Genomic DNA, 13,186 nt, shown 5'->3' with positions numbered 1-13,186 from the left:
ATGCGCTGGCCCTGCAGCCATGATGCCCACGAGGAAGGTCAGCTCCCCTGAGGCAGTGGTGAAGCAGGAGCCCGAGAGGAGATCGGCGGGGTTGTCAGCTAAAACGCCTCCTGCAAAAGTGAAATGAAGTAAAATAAGTGGCTGGAAAGAACATATCTTCAGCCAAAAAAAGTGCAAACAAAAGGGAAAAGGGGAGCAAAGGGAAAGCAGGCTGAAGTGGCTAACCAAGAGACTAAAGGAGACTTACCTGCAGAAAACGGAGAAACTAAAAACGAGGACAGCCTGCCCTCTGATGAAGGAGGAGAGAAAGAAGCCGAGTCTGCTTAATATCACACACACCCCGTCCTATCAGTGGTCCCTGTCTCCCTTCTTGTACAATCCAGAGGAGTATTTTTATCAACTATTTTGTAAGTGCAAATTTTTTAGTAGCTCTAGAAACATTTCTTAAAAAGGAGGGAATCCTACCTCATCCCACTTTTTTTAAGAGTAAATGCTTTTTTTTTTTTTTAGTTTCCCAAGGAGAATTGTATGGATGGCACTAGTTTATTTCCCTTCCAAAAAATCCAATTGAGGGCTTCCCTGGTGGCGCAGTGGTTGAGAGTCCGCCTGCCGATGCAGGGGACGCGGGTTCGTGCCCCGGTCCGGGAAGATCCCACATGCCGCGGAGCGGCTGGGCCCGTGAGCCATGGCCACTGAGCCTGCGCGTCCGGAGCCTGTGCTCCGCAACGGGAGAGGCCACAACAGTGAGAGGCCCACGTACTGCGCAAAAAAAAAAAAAAAAATTGAAGCTAAATGAAGTAAACAGTCTCAAGTTTTTATTGTCTTCATAATAAAACAAAATATGAAGCTGAGAACTGGATCCCTTGGCCCTTTCTCTTCTTATCTCTTCCCAGTTCAAAATGCCTGCACCTCTGAAGAGCCAGCGTTCTCTTATCTGCCGTTGGGCTTAACGCATTCAAGCCTCAGCACAATCTTCTTTGTAGTTTCAGCCTTTTTCCGGAAAATCGGCTCGGTCTGCCCACCATAGCCACTCTGCTTCTGTCAGGACGCCGCTGTCCCTGGGCACACAGAGAATCCTTGCCCTTGTGCTGTGTCTCTTTGTGGGGCCGGTGGGTTTTAGGAATGCTCACCACGTCTGAGAGAGCACTGTCGGCGCGGAAGGAAGGTGAATGTCTTTTTTTAAGGGGTGAAACCACTTGCTGTTTATTTTTTGGTACAATGAGAAAATAGTGGGATATTGAATATGGGAGGCTTTGACTGTCTTGGGTGTCAGCTTAACATTCCACAGATGGGGGGTAGCTTTTATATCCTACAATACAAAGCATACTACATGGCAGTTTGGAGTCAGTTGTGCATTTAATGTCTTGAACACTTTAAATTACCTCTCTTCTCACGTTGTTTCTGGTAGAATTGTTTCCTAAAGCAAACCACTCACCCCTTGATCTTGGCTCTCCTGGGCAGAGTTTTGTGCACTCTGTAACATCTTTGGTCGTGGCAGTCCAGTTCTTCTAGTAACTGTTAATGTGCTGTGAACGATTGACAATTTGAGTATGTAGTGTATGTGATATTAAACTGTGAATTAGTGGACCAAACGTAAAATAGATAGCTAGTGGGAAGCAGCCGCATAGCACAGGGAGCTCAGCTCGGTGCTTTGTGACCACCTAGAGGGGTGGGATAGGGAGGGTGGGAGACGCAAGAGGGAAGAGATATGGGAACATGTGTATATGTATAACTGATTCAATTTGTTATAAAGCAGAAACTAACAAAAATAAAAAATAAATTGTTAAATAGTGGGACTTACGATGTCACAGCATATCAATATTTGAAGCTATTGGTACTTGATATCCCGTCAAGGAACATTGCCTCCAGATTTCGAGCTGGAAAGTCAGTGGAATAACTGTTCAGAAAAGAATCACAACGACATGATGTTTTAGATTTTTGGTACATACGTTAAGAATTGTCTACAAATTGAAATGTCTGTGTGCTGAGCCTCAAAACAACCAGCAAAATTTAAATTATGAAAGAAAAAACAATAAAAAAAGACAGTACCGAGTCTGTGTACTTTGCATCCCTGGACATTACCCCAGCCCCTCCCCAACTCCAGCCCCCTAGACAGGGTGGAGAAGCCAGGAGGGGGTCTATGTGTCACGGGTCCAGGCCCGCACCTGCCGGGGTCAAGAGCCATCCCTGGAGAAAGATGTGCCGTGTCCCCTCACCCTCCTGAGGAGGAGGGACTGTCCTCTGCAGGCAAAGGAGGGGCTCCCAGGGGGTCACCAGGAGCGTGGCAGAGTCCCCTGCAGGGAGGCCCACCACTGCCCGCTGCCAAGGTGCCCAGAATCTGCGCTGGACGCTCAGGGGCAGGGTGGCCTGAGAGTCCCCACACGTGGGAGAGAGGACAGGGCCGGCTCAGGCCAGGGGAGAGAGCCTGGGGCGGGACAGACCTGGGCAGAGACATCATCAGCTACAGCGAGCGCCAGAGGAGGGCAAGGACCCGCTGGAGGGGCTTCCTCCCCCGCTGGGGGCTGAGGGTCCTATCGCCCAGCAGGAAGGGCCCCCGAGGAAGAATGGCTCCAAGGTCGCACAGCAGGGCGAGGGGAGCTGGCTCTCCTCCTTCCCTTCGTCCCCCCACCTCTGCCCACGGCACTGATGGTGCAGCTGGCAGGACCGCGGAGGGAGGGTGGAAGTCCGAGGCTGCGCCGTCAAGAAGCTGGACTGGCCTGCGGCTGCGGCTGCCAGGGACACGTGGCTGAGACAACACACAGTGTCACCCCACAGCTGTGGACGCCAAATCGGGAGGGAGTCTCACGGGCCACAGTCATGATGTGGGCTGCCAGCTTCTCGCCGCAGGCTCCGGGCAGAGTCTGATCCTCGTGTCTTTCAGCCAGAGGCACTGCGTCCTCAGCTCATGGCCTAGCATCTGGCTTCCCTTCCCGCGGCCTCCCCTTCTGTGGCCGAGCCTCCCCGGCCCCTCTCCCAAGTCCCACCCGGATGACTCAGGACCATCCCCCATCACAAGACCCTTACTTTACTCCCGTCGGCAAAATCTCTTTGCCGTGTGAGGCGACACATCACAGTCTTGGGGTCGGGCCGTGGGCATCTCTGGGGGACCACGGAAGGTCCCCTCAAGGCTCTTTCCCACCCATCAGGAGGCAGAGGAGCCCTGCTTGCCAGTGGAACATCTCGTTTCCATTTAGACTCTGGGTGGGGGATCGCGGGGCACCACGTATCAGCTGCTGAGCAGAAGACCTTTTCACCTAAAAGGGTCAGTTCAGGAAGTAAGTGACTTGCCCTCAATCCACGCAGAGCAGGGTGAGGACTGATCTCGTAAGTTCGGGGGACGGAGTGGGGTCCCTCGGGCTGAGCGCTGGGAGCTTGCCCCTCGGCCGAGAGGCCGCCTTCCCATGCTCGGGCACCCAGGGCGGGGCAGGAGGGGGCCACACACACGATGGGCTTGCAGCTCACGGGCACACACACAGCAGGCTTGTGGCTCACAGGCACACGGCAAGAGGGATGGCAGAAGCTGGGCACACAGGAGGCCAGCTGGCAGCCCTCAGAGCAGCTGGCGTGGCACACGGTGGCGTGGGGCTGGGTGCGGCCAGGGCAGAGAATAGGGCTGGTCCGGAGGCTCCTTCCCTGGGGCAGCCTTCATACCCGGGCTGTGGCGTCCTGGCCACGAGGCACCCGGGTGTCTTCCTCGTGGCGGCTGTTGTCTTTCCTCCTCGTCCCCCACTCAGGTCTCTTCCTGGGGTTTCCAGTGGCAGTGACTCAGTTCAGGAAGCTCCTTCTCAGCTGGAGGCTGACGGTGACCCAGTGGCCCTGTGATTTCTGGAATCGGAGCCTGGGTTGGATGGGGAAAGGCCGTCAGTTGGGGACAGGGGCCCCACTTCATGATTTTCAAGGCCCTCCCCAGGTTAAACACCCTGTCCTTTGTCCATAGAAGCAGAGTCACACTCACCGCACCAGCGTCCCCCATTGCGATTTGGAAACTCAGTGATCCAGAAGGTTCTCCCTCAGGGTCGGGCGCCTCACTGGGGGCTGTGGCCACGTTATGGCCATAATCGTAAGGGCGGGGCTCCAGCTTTGTGCCAGAGCTGAGCTAAGCATTTTACATGGACTCTCTCGTAACTGGTCAATTATCAGTCCTGCCACCATTCAAGGGCAGGCTCTGCACAGATGTTCAATCAGGAAGATCTGGAGGGATCCCAGGACGTGTGCACGTTCTCACCGCTGCAAACGGAGAAGCAGGCATTGAGGCTGCCCAGCCTCACTCTGGAATCCATGGTCTTTCCATTGTGCCTAACGGTGCTGGGACCTTAGGGGTGGTCTGAGATTCTTGGATCTGTAAACTGGAATGCTTTAAAATCAGATTTGGGGATTTTGTCCAGTATTTCTTCAAAATATTCTTAGGCTTCAATGTCATTCTCTTCTCCTTCTTGGGTTGAAATTCCTTGCGTGTTAGCCTTTCTGATATGGTCTCATAGGCCCTCTTCATTTTTCTTAACTCTCTGTGCCTCTTCTTCAGATTGGATTCTTTCTACTGATGTGTCTTCAACTCACCGAATCTTTCGTCTTCCATCCATGATCTGAGCCAGTCCCTCTGCACCCGTTCCCTAGCACCCCATGCTGCTCCTGGAACACGCCGGTTTCTGCAGCAGGGTCCTCACAGCCCCTTGACTGCCACAGCCTGGAGCACCGTCCCTGACCCTTCACTGCACCCAGTGCCGGTTCAGCATCACCGCCTCCCCGAGGCCCCCAGACCACCCAACAGCACCCACTTCTCTCTGTCTGCTGAACCTGCTTTCCTTTCCAGGCTTCAGCACCCCCCGGAATGATTCCATTTATTCATCGCCCTGGAAAGCTCATGAGGCCGGACATCTCTGTTGCCTGCCCAGAGCATAATCTGTTGCATGAACAAATCAGTTCTTGTACGATGATGTAAGGCAGAGCTGGCAAACTTTCTGTAAAGGGCAGAGGCTTTGCAGCCACACGGTCTCACTCACAACGACTCAGCGTTGTCGGGGAAAAGCAGCCTTAGACACAGTAAACGCACGGACGTGTCTGTGCCCCAGAAAACTTCATTCACACGCAAGCAGCAGGACAGACTTGTCTCACAGACGGCAGTTTGCAGACTCCTGCTTCAATGTTTTCCTGTGAGAAATAAAAACTCAAAATACATGACGGCCTCAAAGTCTTCATTGACGGCATGAGATAAAAAGGAGTAAAAGGGTACTGCACTCTGAGTGGATCCTGGGGTGCTCTGTGCACAGCGATGGCCTGGAGAAACACCACGAACCCCACGGGAAGGCAAACCAGAACATCCTGTTTGCAGAAGGAGGAACTGGCCTCAAAGCCAAACTAATTTATGGTGGAGAACAGCACAGGAAAGCGCGTCCCAGGGTAATAAGATGCTGGGGAAGCACGATGACAGCAGCCACGAGGAAGTCAACAGCTGTGCTTCTGTGTCGCTGGGACGCCCACAGCCCGGGTATAAAGGCCCCCCGGGGCGGCAGCCTGCAGACATCACCACCCTCCTCCCCACACCAGCCCAGCCCCACGCCACCGTGTGCCACACCAGCTGCCCCTCGGGCTGCCAGGCTGCCTGCCGCGTGCCCAGCTCCTGCCAGCCGTCCTGCTGCACGTCCAGCCCCTGCCAGGCGACCGGCATGCCCGTGAGCTGCAAGCCAGTTGTACACGTGCCCGTGAGCCGCAAGCCTGTCGTGTGTGTACCCGTGAGCTACAAGCCTGTGTGCGTGGCCTCCTCCCGCCATTCGTCTGTGTGCCGCCAGCCCTCCCGTCCCACCCTGCTCTGCAGACCCACCCCCGTAGCATCCCTTCCGGCCTCTGATCACGAGGTTCCTCCCAGCTGCTTCCAGCGCAGACGGGGTCACACCTGTACCCCTCCCGGCACGAGTCCTCGGTGGGCCTCCAGGTTCTGCACGTGGCAGACAACAGGCACGCTCGGCCAACCCTCTGAACTCGGGCGAGGAGGTGGCAGGATGATCTGGGCCCTTCCGTGAGCTGGCGCATCCCCCCGGGAAGCCCTGGTCCCCAGGGTCCTCCTCTGTCTCCAGCAGGAAACCACGCCCCACGTGAGCCAAATAAACCGTGCTTTCTCAATGCAGCCTGTCCCCGTTTTAGCTTCACATACTTTTGAAGCTTCCTTCCTGAAAGTATATCCAAATCACAAGCACGGAAGACCCTCCCCAAAGAGCCGTCTTCCCGATGGCTCAGCTGAAGGTCCTCGGTGGGTGGAGGGTGGGGGAAGGTGTGTCCTCACGTCCACCACTCGAGACTCACATTGTGGATGGGGAAGGATTTCCCCCACCCCCTAGTGGGGCACAGGAAACAGGCCTGGGTCCAGGGTCCCACCTGGTGCCTAAAGGATGTCTATACAGGGAGGGCTGGAAACATTCACACAAACCCACCACACTCACAAAAGGGGGTCCGGCCATCCCAGGGAGAAGAGGCAGAAGTCCAAGAAAGCCTCATCCCCAAGCCCCAGGCACACAGGGCCTGCCAAGGCTGACCCTGGGCCAGGACCAGAGACCCTTCCCTGCCCCCTGGCTCCAGCCTGGCCAGCACAGATGTCTGAGCAGTGTCGTTCTCCACCAGGGAAAGGCAGATGCGTGCAGAGGTCCCTTCTGTGTGCCAGGCATGTAGGACAGCTGAAAATATAGGACAGAGTGAAATCACTCTGCTCCCCAACCCTTATCCTAAGCAGGAGGCACAGGTCCCCACAAGGAATCTGAAGTTGCTGGTACCCTGAAGGTCCTCAAATAATAATAAAACCCAATCCAAGGTCAAAGCAAGTAGATTCAAACCTCCCCTCACACTGATGACCTGACAGAAGAAGACACGAGACATACCCATTCCCAGAAGGAAACATTGTTTATGTCCATTTAAATTAACACACGATATCTGATATTCAACAAAACTAACAGATATACAAAAAAGCAGGGAAAAATCAATCCATTGTCAACAGACAAAGCAATCAACACAACTAGACTGAAAATGACGCAGATGTTGGAGCTGTCGGAGTGAAAGTTTAGAATAACTATGAGTCGTGAACTAAGTGAGACAAAGAGACAAATACTGTATGATCTCACTTCTATGTGGAATCTAAGGAAAAAACAAAACTCATAGATACAGAGAAGAGATTGGTGATTGTCAGAGGTGGGGAGACGGGTGGGCAATATGGGTAAAGGGGATCAAAAGGTAAGAACGTCCAGTTATAAAACATATAAGTCCTGGGGATGCAATGTACAGCATGGTGACCATAAGAGGAAACACATTTAGTTTTAATTATTTACTTTTATTTGAAGAAATAAAAGAGAGAATTGTGAAAGCAGAGTGATAGTCTATTAAAATAGGAGAAAGAAACAGACTTCAGGAGAAACAAATAGAACTTCTAGAAATAAAAAGTCAAGTCATGGAAATTAAAAACTCAGTTAAACAAAATATTAGACACAGCTGAAGAGAGAATTAGAAAAATTAGAAGGCAGTTGTTCCATATCGCTTATCACTTTCTGGGAGCTGTTTCAGCTGAAGACGATAGTCTTGACCATGGTCAGACTGCCTTTTCAGGGAAACTCACATCTAATAACTGGTCCAGGATAACAAAGACCTGGGCTGGCGCCCCAGCTCAGGACAGCTCCAAAAGACCCTCCCCTCCACAGATGTTGATCCTGAGAGAGCTCCCTAATAAACCTAATATCTGGGCACCTCTGTCTGCAGCAGAGGACCTGGAAGCAATGGCAGCCCTGTAGCAATGAGTGCCCCAGGATCTCGCATGTGGTTGCTAAATCTCATTTCCCACTAAAAAGGACCAGGTGCTCCCTGAAAGAAAGGTAGGCTACTGGGGCAGGAAATGAGCTTAACGAGTCTGGGACACCTTGAGCCCCCAAGCAAGGAAGCTCTCAAAGACTACTGAGATTATACAACAGGACACAGGAGCCAACCTGAAGGGGCTTCCACTGATGTGCACTGAAGAAGGAGTAATTTCATCCTCCAAAAGAGTAACTCCTGCTGTAGAGTGAAACACACCAATTATATAAAAATACTTAAGTGCATAAAATACACAAGATTTTATGCATATAAATATATACATATACATAAAAAATATATGAGTATATATATACATTTATAAGCATGTATGTATATAATTAGAGACCTATAGAGGTTACTAGGACACCAAAAATTATTCTGAAAATTGATTAAAAGGACAGAATAAATCATGTATCTGGACTTTCCTGGAAAAAGAGTATTTTAGGGTAACCAAATAGGTGTGGAAGGAAAGTTCTTTATAGAAGAATTCCAGGTTATAAATGTAGAAGGGGTGATAAACTTAGATAACGGCCACCTTGCAATGCCCAGTGACATGATAGATCGAAGCCCAGATTCTCAGTGGCTGCTGAAACCGAGCTGAAAGGCTGGCGGGGAACAGACTGACAGCAACCATCCCGGGGATGACAGCAGCCCCCAAACCGAGGCACCCAGACATCATCTGCCTTTTGATGTCATACACTTGGAAGCACACAACTCCTGTGAAGTATCCTCGCCAAAGGAGTTGAACCTGCATTTCAGCCTACCCACAGGTCTCCCATTCTACAGGAAATACAGGAGATGGAGGATTCTTTTAAAGAACATCTAAAGACACAAACAACCTAATCCAGAATGTGGAAAACTCTTCAGGACAAATAACTGAGTGTCTTTAACAAACACACGCTGTAGGAATTGCTGTCAATCAGAAGGGACTGAAGCAACACCCACATGTTCTATGCGAGCCCTGTTTGCATTCTGATCTGAAAAAAACAGCGCCTTAAATGTCTTTTTTTAAGACAATCAGAATAAATTGAATAGAATAGGTATCAGTTAACCACTGTTTACAGCTCAGTATTTCACACTTGTGTAAATGCTCATAGTATATACATTACATCAGTCTAACAGAGTTGACTGGAAAAAATGCACAACTTGAAAGTCGAGAATTATGTTTCATTTGGTGGACATGCCGCATACTTCAAGCCTGGGACACCGCATCTCAGACCACGCTGAGCGACAGCTCCGAAGAGGCGAGGGGGGAGCCAGGATATGCAGGAGTTTTTGCAGCAAAGACCAGGTAGTTGGAACATCAAAAGATTACTGTTAATTAAAGAAAATCAGACATCTCAAGTTAAGGAATTCAGTGCTTTTCTATGTATGGGAAGATGCAAGAGTCTGGGTTCACTGAAATCATTCCTTTGATGTGCACCTCAGCTCTCTGGGACCAGTCTCCTGCTTTTCTCCATCCCAAACCCTCACAGGTGCACAGCTGCGGGTGGCTTCCCTGGCTGAGAAGTGGGCAGTGGGCAACCCGTTGGTCTCCATCCCGAGCTCCCTCAGGGCTCACCATCCCAGCTGCTGTAATGTGATGGCTTGCTAGCCGCAACATCTTTTGTTTAGGCAAAATTATTCATTCACAATAGACACATGTCTATCCAGACACACACAGCTTTTTGTAATGTACTTATACTTAATCAATTTGCTCCTCTTGGTAAAATATCAAGGGCTTCTGCCCACCTCCACACACATAGATCTACCTCGTTCTTCTTAATGCCTGAGTAGTATTTCATTACACAGATATGCAGAAATAACGGCATTCCTCTATTAATCACTTTCATCTAGTCTCCTTTTTTGGCCGTTGTTGCTATTACAATGTGGTCATAAACACCGTCACGCATATCTCTGTGCAAGCATTTCTGTTGGGCTGATTCCTAGGAGAAAATATCCACTTTTCAAAGGAAGTGGAAAGGACCTGGAAAGACCCCTGCCCCAGGCTGCAGTCAGTGTCTACACAGCAGAGCTTGATGGAGTCCAAAACCTGGTCTGTGTCGGTCTGTCCAAAAGCTGATCACATCTTCCATCTCCTGCCCTGCCTCCTGCTCTGGGGACTCTTTTAGACGGTGCAATGAACTGACTGTAAAAACCTGGGAAAGGGGTTGCAGCAGCATCCCACCTGGTTGACAGCCACTGCAAATGTCTGCAACCTGCAGTCAGTGAATCGGGAGATCGCCAACCTCCCCATGTTTGAGCAACATTTCTCAGTTGGAATCCAGTAAACTGATGGAGCCCGTCGCCGCCCACTCGGGCCGTCCCGGCAGTAACCAGCTGATGGCGGAGGATGAGACGGCGGGCATGGAAGAATTCCCCTCGGGATTACACTTGGTAACACACACCAGCCGCACCCAGGGGCTTCAAGTTCTCTTCCATTGAATTGAGGACGCAGGGGAAGAGGGGACAACGATGCCTCTTGAGTGGGTGGCCCCGAGAGAGGCTCCCCTGTCTTGTCCCCTTCCAGGGGGCAGTGGGGCTGACCTGGAATAAGAAGGCTTCTTTTCTGGTATCTCCCCCAACCTGTTTTGTCCATCTCCGCGAAGGAGGCGTTGCCTAGCAACTGGAGAGGGGCAATGACGTCCTTGGACTATTCTGTTCCGCTCCTGTGACACTTAACTCTGGTTGATTATTAGCACACGCACTGGGGAGGCGACAACCAGCCTTAGAGAAAAACGAGTTCTATAAAGTCACCAAGGGGCAGAAAAGGGACTTCTGGCCTGGCTTTGGGATGGGGTCTGGCCCGTAGGAGATTTTTCAGTTCTCAGAAAGAATCTTTCTTCCTAAACCTACAAGATTCCTTGGGCAAGAGGACAATAAGTGCTGAGAAAAGTCTTTGAAATATGAGCCATTCCATTTACTTTCTAATCTGCAAAGCTGCACGGCAAACGCGATCTTTGCTGGCTTCCCTCCCTTGACAGTTATAGCCTTTATGCTTTGTAAGTATATTAAGCAACTGGAAAATAATATCGTGTAGGTAACTATGATATACCATTAATGGGCCTTCTGTGTCTTTTTGTATAAGAATGTGTTAATAATTTACATTTTAACTCAGTACTGTTGACACAGTGGTAGAAAGACTTTTCAAAGAGCCGTTTCTATCACCAGGTAAATAATCCTAGATAAGCTTTGCTTACCCTGAGACTCAGGTATCTTAGAAACTTTAAGGTATGCCCTTTGGCTGCTGTCCTCCCATAGTAAATCGGCACAAGAAAAAAAAAAAGCCACCCACTTGTTCGCACAGAGGAGATGTCAGGCACATTCACATAACTCATGGTTCTGGACTTGTGGACAAGGAATGTCGCCTGCCATTTCAGTAAACAAAGGATGTTGTGGCCACCAAGTCAGCAGCCATTGCAGCCACCAGAGACTGTGCCTCCTGAGGGGATTCAGGATGGAGAAAAGCAGGATACTGGCCCTAGATCGTTAAGGTGCACATCAAAGGAACGATTTCCATGAGCCCCGACTCTTGCATCTTCCCATACAGAGAGATCATTAACTTGAGGTGTCTGTTTTTCTTTAATTAACAGTAATCTTTTGATATTCCAACTACCTAGTTTTTGTTGCAAAAACTCCTATACATCCTGGCACCTCCTTGACCTCTTCAGATCAGTCCCTCAGAGCATCTGAGAGGCTGTGTCCCTGGCTTGAAGTTCTCAGTATGTCCGCCACATAAAACATAATTCTCAACTTTTAGGTTGTGCACTTTTTTTCAGTTGACAGCCTCAATGGAGGGCAAGAGTCGTGCTTGCCCAGGGCTCGGGACAAACCTCAAGGATTTCTTCAACCCTGACAGTCAGAGTTCCTATAAAAAGGGGGGGAAAGAACTGACCCCACCTCCACACTCCCTACAGTGGGAACCACTGTTGAGATTTTGGTGTGTTTTTTAAAAATCCTTTCTCTGTATTGCGTGCGTACGTTGGTGGGGGTGGAGAAGAGTTTGCTTCTTCTTGTTATAAAGATGGGGCTATATTGTCGGTATAGCTTTGTTTCCTACTTTTTTCTCATACGTCTCGTTTGTGACGTAGACCTATTAGCAGAATGAATTGCTATGGTGGCCATCAGCCTCCTGTTGGCAGTCCACGATGTTGTCTACATCATGCTTTGCTATTTAAAATAATCTGCTGTATTGGAGTAGGGAGGACCCTGAAAAATAACAAATCAGAATTTGGATTTAGATGACAGTGGAGGGACGCTGCAAAGCCCCGTTGAAAAAGGTTTGAACTTGGGAGCAGTTCACGTCTGCTCTCCTCAAATTTCAGGCTGGTGTTTCTGATCATTTCTGTGATATTCTAATATGTTTGCAGGGTGTCGACTTTGACCCTTTTGGTCAGATGACCAAAACCCCAAGTATACACTGGGATCCCTGCAGTCGTTTGTCTGCTCTCCTTGTTTTCTCCACTGGAGTCTTGATTCCCTTCTGGGTAAAATCCTGGCATTTCCATCATGCCGCCTGTCGACTGAAAAAAAAATACAGAACCTGAAAGTTAAGAATTATGTTTTATTTGGTGGACTTTCTGAGGACTCAAGCCCGGGAGGCAGCCTCTCAGATAGCCCTGAGAAACTGCTCCAAAGAGGTCAGGGAGGAGCCAGGGTACATAGGAGTGGTTTTTCTTTAACCTTTTTTTTAAAACTTTTTAAAAAAATTAAAGTATAGTTAATTTACAATGTGGTGTTACTTTCAGGTGTACAGCAAAGTGATATATATATATACACATATACGTTGTTATACAGGAGTTTTTGCAACAAAAACCAGGTAGCTGGAACATCGAAAGATTACTGTTAATTAAATAAAAACCAGACATCTCAAGTTAACGAATTTAGGGTTTTTCTGTATAAGGGAAGATGCAGGAGTCTGGGCTCATGGAAATCATTCCTTTGATATGCACCTTAATGATGTGGGGCCAGTATCCTGCTTTTCTCCGTCCTGAATCCCCCAGGACGCACAGTCTCTGGTGGCTGAAATGGCTGCTGACTTGGTGGCCACAACATCCTTTGTTTACTGAAATGGCAGGTCCGTCCACACACCTCTTGGAGCTGATGACAGGCAGCTGTGGCCACAATAACCTACCCCCCAAACCAATGAAGAATGAACAGGAGACCCCCTCACATAGCGCCATCAGCCAGGTGGGACGCTGCCTGTGGCCCCACCCACGGGGGTGTTTATGGGGTGAAGCACGTCCCCCAAAAGAGATGCTGCAGTCCTAACTCCTGGTACTCGTGGGCATGACCTTGTTTGGAAGTAGGGTCTTTGCAGATGTCACAAAGTTTAGATGAGGTCATGTTGGATTAGGGCAAGCCTATAACAAGTGTCCTTAAA

The 13,186-nt window shown here is 49.8% G+C and overlaps 1 pseudogene; it reads left to right on the top strand.

Moving 5' to 3' along the window:
- LOC132597228 (uncharacterized) lies at positions 1-4,674 on the top strand (annotated as a pseudogene).
- The last annotated feature ends 8,512 nt before the right edge of the window (positions 4,675-13,186 follow it).

This window comes from Globicephala melas, chromosome 4 (assembly GCF_963455315.2).
Source record: "Globicephala melas chromosome 4, mGloMel1.2, whole genome shotgun sequence".
In the NCBI taxonomy this organism is placed as follows: domain Eukaryota; kingdom Metazoa; phylum Chordata; class Mammalia; order Artiodactyla; family Delphinidae; genus Globicephala; species Globicephala melas.
This window is presented reverse-complemented; position numbering and strand designations above follow the sequence as displayed.